The 6,445-nt window shown below is 41.1% G+C and overlaps 1 protein-coding gene and 1 long non-coding RNA gene across 57 annotated transcripts in view; one reads left to right on the forward strand and one right to left on the reverse strand.

Annotated features, from left to right (window-relative positions):
- Nucleotides 1–6,445, reverse strand: part of camk2a (calcium/calmodulin-dependent protein kinase II alpha) — a 133,884-nt gene that overhangs the window by 71,238 nt on the left and 56,201 nt on the right. The gene's annotated exons all lie outside the window — the stretch shown is intronic.
- On the forward strand, nucleotides 207–5,398 carry LOC127930703 (uncharacterized). 49 transcript variants are annotated; one of them, XR_008138969.1, is made up of 11 exons: nucleotides 207–485; nucleotides 801–1,000; nucleotides 1,080–1,199; nucleotides 1,317–1,396; nucleotides 1,517–1,636; nucleotides 1,876–1,955; nucleotides 2,274–2,753; nucleotides 2,911–3,150; nucleotides 4,047–4,286; nucleotides 4,446–4,605; nucleotides 5,361–5,392. It is a non-coding gene; the product is annotated as an uncharacterized LOC127930703 (long non-coding RNA). The 49 variants fall into 49 exon arrangements; XR_008138970.1 differs by having other exon boundaries at nucleotides 208–485; nucleotides 1,876–1,915; XR_008138984.1 differs by lacking the exon at nucleotides 1,876–1,955 and having other exon boundaries at nucleotides 209–485; nucleotides 1,517–1,596; nucleotides 2,194–2,633.

Raw genomic sequence — 6,445 nt, forward strand, 5'->3', positions numbered from 1 at the left:
AGGAGCTTCTGGAAACTCTGATGTCAGACCTTCCTCCGACATCCTCTGATCTCTTTGGTCAGGTGACAACTAAAACAAGCCCTCAGGGGTAGCTATTCTCTTCAGAGGTCGGTCCTTCACATTACAATGTTATTATATTTCTGACCGTTTGGAACATGTTTACCGGAATTTCGGGAAAACCAGGCAATTTATTGAAAGTAATTTTATAACCATAGTTGCACCATTGTTCTTACATAATATAACCATATACAATTTCAGCAGCACATCTTAGAGGGATTTACTGTGCCACAGTAATGGTGCGTAGGTGAAATCATTGGGGAAGCCAAGACAGGTGTAGGTCATGACAGGGTTTTAAAAAAGCCATCTTACAACCTGTGTGTTGTGATAATTGCATGATTTGCTCTATAACCTGTTAGTTCATATGCCTTGACACCGTGATATATAGGTCTGAGGCCGAGACAATAAGAAGATACAGTGATATATAGGTCTGAGGCCGAGACAATAAGAAGATACAGTGATATATAGGTCTGAGGCCGAGACAATAAGAAGATACAGTGATATATAGGCCTGAGGCCGAGACAATAAGAAGATACAGTGATATAGGCCTGAGGCCGAGACAATAAGAAGATACAGTGATATAGGCCTGAGGCCGAGACAATAAGAAGATACAGTGATATATAGGTCTGAGGCCGAGACAATAAGAAGATACAGTGATATATAGGTCTGAGGCCGAGACAATAAGAAGATACAGTGATATATAGGCCTGAGGCCGAGACAATAGAAGATACAGTGATATATAGGTCTGAGGCCGAGACAATAAGAAGATACAGTGATATATAGGTCTGAGGCCGAGACAATAAGAAGATACAGTGATATATAGGTCTGAGGCCGAGACAATAAGAAGATACAGTGATATATAGGTCTGAGGCCGAGACAATAAGAAGATACAGTGATATATAGGTCTGAGGCCGAGACAATAAGAAGATACAGTGATATATAGGTCTGAGGCCGAGACAATAAGAAGATACAGTGATATATGGTCTGAGGCCGAGACAATAAGAAGATACAGTGATATATAGGTCTGAGGCCGAGACAATAAGAAGATACAGTGATATATAGGTCTGAGGCCGAGACAATAAGAAGATACAGTGATATATAGGTCTGAGGCCGAGACAATAAGAAGACACAGTGATATATAGGTCTGAGGCCGAGACAATAAGAAGATACAGTGATATAGGCCTGAGGCCGAGACAATAGAAGATACAGTGATATATAGGTCTGAGGCCGAGACAATAAGAAGATACAGTGATATATAGGTCTGAGGCCGAGACAATAAGAAGATACAGTGATATATAGGTCTGAGGCCGAGACAATAAGAAGATACAGTGATATATAGGTCTGAGGCCGAGACAATAAGAAGATACAGTGATATATAGGCCTGAGGCCGAGACAATAGAAGACACAGTGATATATAGGTCTGAGGCTCGAGACAATAAGAAGATACAGTGATATATAGGTCTGAGGCCGAGACAATAAGAAGATACAGTGATATATAGGCCTGAGGCCGAGACAATAAGAAGATACAGTGATATATAGGTCTGAGGCCGAGACAATAAGAAGATACAGTGATATATAGGTCTGAGGCCGAGACAATAAGAAGATACAGTGATATATAGGTCTGAGGCCGAGACAATAAGAAGATACAGTGATATATAGGCCTGAGGCCGAGACAATAGAAGATACAGTGATATATAGGTCTGAGGCCGAGACAATAAGAAGATACAGTGATATATAGGTCTGAGGCCGAGACAATAAGAAGATACAGTGATATATAGGCCTGAGGCCGAGACAATAAGAAGATACAGTGATATATAGGCCTGAGGCCGAGACAATAAGAAGACACAGTGATATATAGGTCTGAGGCCGAGACAATAAGAAGATACAGTGATATATAGGTCTGAGGCCGAGACAATAGAAGATACAGTGATATATAGGTCTGAGGCCGAGACAATAAGAAAGATACAGTGATATATAGGCCTGAGGCCGAGACAATAAGAAGATACAGTGACATATAGGCCTGAGGCCGGTGACAATAAGAAGACACAGTGATATAGGTCTGAGGCCGAGACAATAAGAAGATACAGTGATATATAGGTCTGAGGCCGAGACAATAGAAGATACAGTGATATATAGGTCTGAGGCCGAGACAATAAGAAGATACAGTGATATATAGGCCTGAGGCCGAGACAATAAGAAGATACAGTGATATATAGGTCTGAGGCCGAGACAATAAGAAGATACAGTGATATATAGGTCTGAGGCCGAGACAATAAGAAGATACAGTGATATATAGGTCTGAGGCCGAGACAATAAGAAGATACAGTGATATATAGGTCTGAGGCCGAGACAATAAGAAGACACAGTGATATATAGGTCTGAGGCCGAGACAATAAGAAGATACAGTGATATATAGGTCTGAGGCCGAGACAATAAGAAGATACAGTGATATATAGGTCTGAGGCCGAGACAATAAGAAGATACAGTGATATATAGGTCTGAGGCCGAGACAATAAGAAGATACAGTGATATATAGGTCTGAGGCCGAGACAATAAGAAGACACAGTGATATATAGGTCTGAGGCCGAGACAATAAGAAGATACAGTGATATATAGGTCTGAGGCCGAGACAATAAGAAGATACAGTGATATATAGGCCTGAGGCCGAGACAATAAGAAGATACAGTGATATATAGGTCTGAGGCCGAGACAATAGAAGATACAGTGATATAGGTCTGAGGCCGAGACAATAAGAAGATACAGTGATATATAGGTCTGAGGCCGAGACAATAAGAAGATACAGTGATATATAGGTCTGAGGCCGAGACAATAAGAAGATACAGTGATATATAGGTCTGAGGCCGAGACAATAAGAAGATACAGTGATATATAGGTCTGAGGCCGAGACAATAAGAAGATACAGTGATATATAGGTCTGAGGCCGAGACAATAAGAAGATACAGTGATATATAGGTCTGAGGCCGAGACAATAAGAAGATACAGTGATATATAGGCCTGAGGCCGAGACAATAAGAAGATACAGTGATATATAGGTCTGAGGCCGAGACAATAAGAAGATACAGTGATATATAGGTCTGAGGCCGAGACAATAAGAAGATACAGTGATATATAGGTCTGAGGCCGAGACAATAAGAAGATACAGTGATATATAGGTCTGAGGCCGAGACAATAAGAAGATACAGTGATATATAGGTCTGAGGCCGAGACAATAAGAAGATACAGTGATATATAGGTCTGAGGCCGAGACAATAAGAAGATACAGTGATATATAGGTCTGAGGCCGAGACAATAAGAAGATACAGGGATATATAGGTCTGAGGCCGAGACAATAAGAAGATACAGTGATATATAGGTCTGAGGCCGAGACAATAAGAAGATACAGTGATATATAGGTCTGAGGCCGAGACAATAAGAAGATACAGTGATATATAGGTCTGAGGCCGAGACAATAAGAAGATACAGTGATATAGGTCTGAGGCGGAGACAATAAGAAGGTGGCCGAGGACAACAAGAAGATACAGTGATATAGGCCTGAGGCCGAGACAATAAGAAGATACAGTGATATAGGTCTGAGGCCGAGACAATAAGAAGATACAGTGATATATAGGTCTGAGGCCGAGACAATAAGAAGATACAGTGATATATAGGTCTGAGGCCGAGACAATAAGAAGATACAGTGATATATAGGTCTGAGGCCGAGACAATAAGAAGATACAGTGATATATAGGTCTGAGGCCGAGACAATAAGAAGATACAGTGATATATAGGTCTGAGGCCGAGACAATAAGAAGATACAGTGATATATAGGTCTGAGGCCGAGACAATAAGAAGATACAGTGATATATAGGTCTGAGGCCGAGACAATAAGAAGATACAGTGATATATAGGTCTGAGGCCGAGACAATAAGAAGATACAGTGATATATAGGTCTGAGGCCGAGACAATAAGAAAGATACAGTGATATATAGGTCTGAGGCCGAGACAATAAGAAGATACAGTGATATATAGGCCTGAGGCCGAGACAATAAGAAGATACAGTGATATATAGGTCTGAGGCCGAGACAATAAGAAGATACAGTGATATATAGGTCTGAGGCCGAGACAATAAGAAGATACAGTGATATATAGGTCTGAGGCCGAGACAATAAGAAGATACAGTGATATATAGGTCTGAGGCCGAGACAATAAGAAGATACAGTGATATATAGGTCTGAGGCCGAGACAATAAGAAGATACAGTGATATATAGGTCTGAGGCCGAGACAATAAGAAGATACAGTGATATATAGGTCTGAGGCCGAGACAATAAGAAGATACAGTGATATATAGGCCTGAGGCCGAGACAATAGAAGATACAGTGATATATAGGTCTGAGGCCGAGACAATAAGAAGACACAGTGATATATAGGTCTGAGGCCGAGACAATAAGAAGATACAGTGATATATAGGTCTGAGGCCGAGACAATAAGAAGATACAGTGATATATAGGTCTGAGGCCGAGACAATAAGAAGATACAGTGATATATAGGTCTGGGGGCCGGAGACAATAAGAAGACACAGTGATATATGGGTCTGAGGCCGAGACAATAGAAGATACAGTGATATACTGAGCCTGAAGGCAGAGACAATAGAAGATACAGTGATATAGGTCTGAGGCCGAGACAATAGAAGATACAGTGATATATAGGTCTGAGGCCGAGACAATAAGAAGATACAGTGATATATAGGTCTGAGGCCGAGACAATAAGAAGATACAGTGATATATAGGTCTGAAGGCCGAGACAATAAGAAGACACAGTGATATATAGGCCTGAGGCCGAGACAATAAAAGACACCGTGATATATAGGTCACAGGGCCAAGGAGACAATAAGAAGATACAGTGATATATAGGCCTGAGGCCGAGACAATAAGAAGACACAGTGATATAGGTCTGAGGCCGAGACAATAAGAAGGTACAGTGATATAGGTCTGAGGCCGAGACAATAAGAAGATACAGTGATATATAGGCTGAGGCCGAGACAATAAGAAGATACAGTGATATATAGGTCTGAGGCCGAGACAATAAGAAGGTACAGTGATATATAGGTCTGAGGCCGAGACAATAGAAGATACAGTGATATAGGTCTTGAGGCCGAGACAATAGAAGACACAGTGATATATAGGTCTGAGGCCGAGACAATAAGAGAATGCAGTGATATATAGGTCTGAGGCCGAGACAATAGAAAGATACAGTGATATATAGGTCTGAGGCCGAGACAATAGAGAGATACAGTGATATATAGGCCTGAGGCCGAGACAATAAGAAGATACAGTGATATATGGTCTGAGGCCGAGACAATAGAAGATACAGTGATATATATAGGTCTGAGGCCGAGACAATAAGAAGATACAGTGATATATAGGTCTGAGGCCGAGACAATAAGAAGATACAGTGATATATAGGTCTGAGGCCGAGACAATAAGAAGATACAGTGATATATAGGTCTGAGGCCGAGACAATAAGAAGATACAGTGATATATAGGTCTGAGGCCGAGACAATAAGAAGATACAGTGATATATAGGTCTGAGGCCGAGACAATAAGAAGATACAGTGGCAGAATAAATTCAACCACACCTTTGTTTCATCACAAAACTGGAGAGCAACATCTGTCTGGTGAAGTCCACAAAGCATATTGCATGTAACAAACAGTTAGATGGGCAATCAAGTTAAAGTAAAACTCTACCCAAAATACAGAAATCATCCACTATGCATTTTGCCTCAGATGATCCTAATGATTAAATACACATGATTTCTGTATTTTGAAAGTTACATATCATGAAAACTTGATTCTGACAAGCACAACATTTTGGTACTGTCAACAATGGAAACCGAAAATATCCGGTTTTGGGTGCAGTCCGCAAGTCGCAAAGAAAACAGGAGCTGCGTTAACATTTCAACATAATCAAATCACCTCTGTCTAATACAGTGACGACTAAAAGATTCCAAAAACAATTAGCACAATCAACGTCAGCCAAATATCATGTGGCTGTCCATGGAACTGATTTCTGTATGCGTTTGTGTGTGTGTGTGTGTGTGTGTGTGTGTGTGTGTGTGTGTGTGTGTGTGTGTGTGTGTGTGTGTGTGTGTGTGTGTGTGTGTGTGTGTGTGTGTGTGTGTGTGTGCGTAAGTAGAAAAAAAACGTGTGTCCCCCTACTTGTAGAGAAACGCCAATGCCATCCTCCTCTCATGTTGCTGAAACGGTCTATGACTCTGTCATACAATACACTTTGAGTTTTAGTTGTCCTAGGGCTACTGGCTAATTGATCGTAGTGTAATGAAAGAGGCAGGAAGAGTCAGCTCGTCTGTGGTGGTCAGCAAACCCTCAT

The sequence above is a fragment of the Oncorhynchus keta genome, chromosome 6 (assembly GCF_023373465.1).
Source record: "Oncorhynchus keta strain PuntledgeMale-10-30-2019 chromosome 6, Oket_V2, whole genome shotgun sequence".
Lineage (NCBI taxonomy): Eukaryota > Metazoa > Chordata > Actinopteri > Salmoniformes > Salmonidae > Oncorhynchus > Oncorhynchus keta.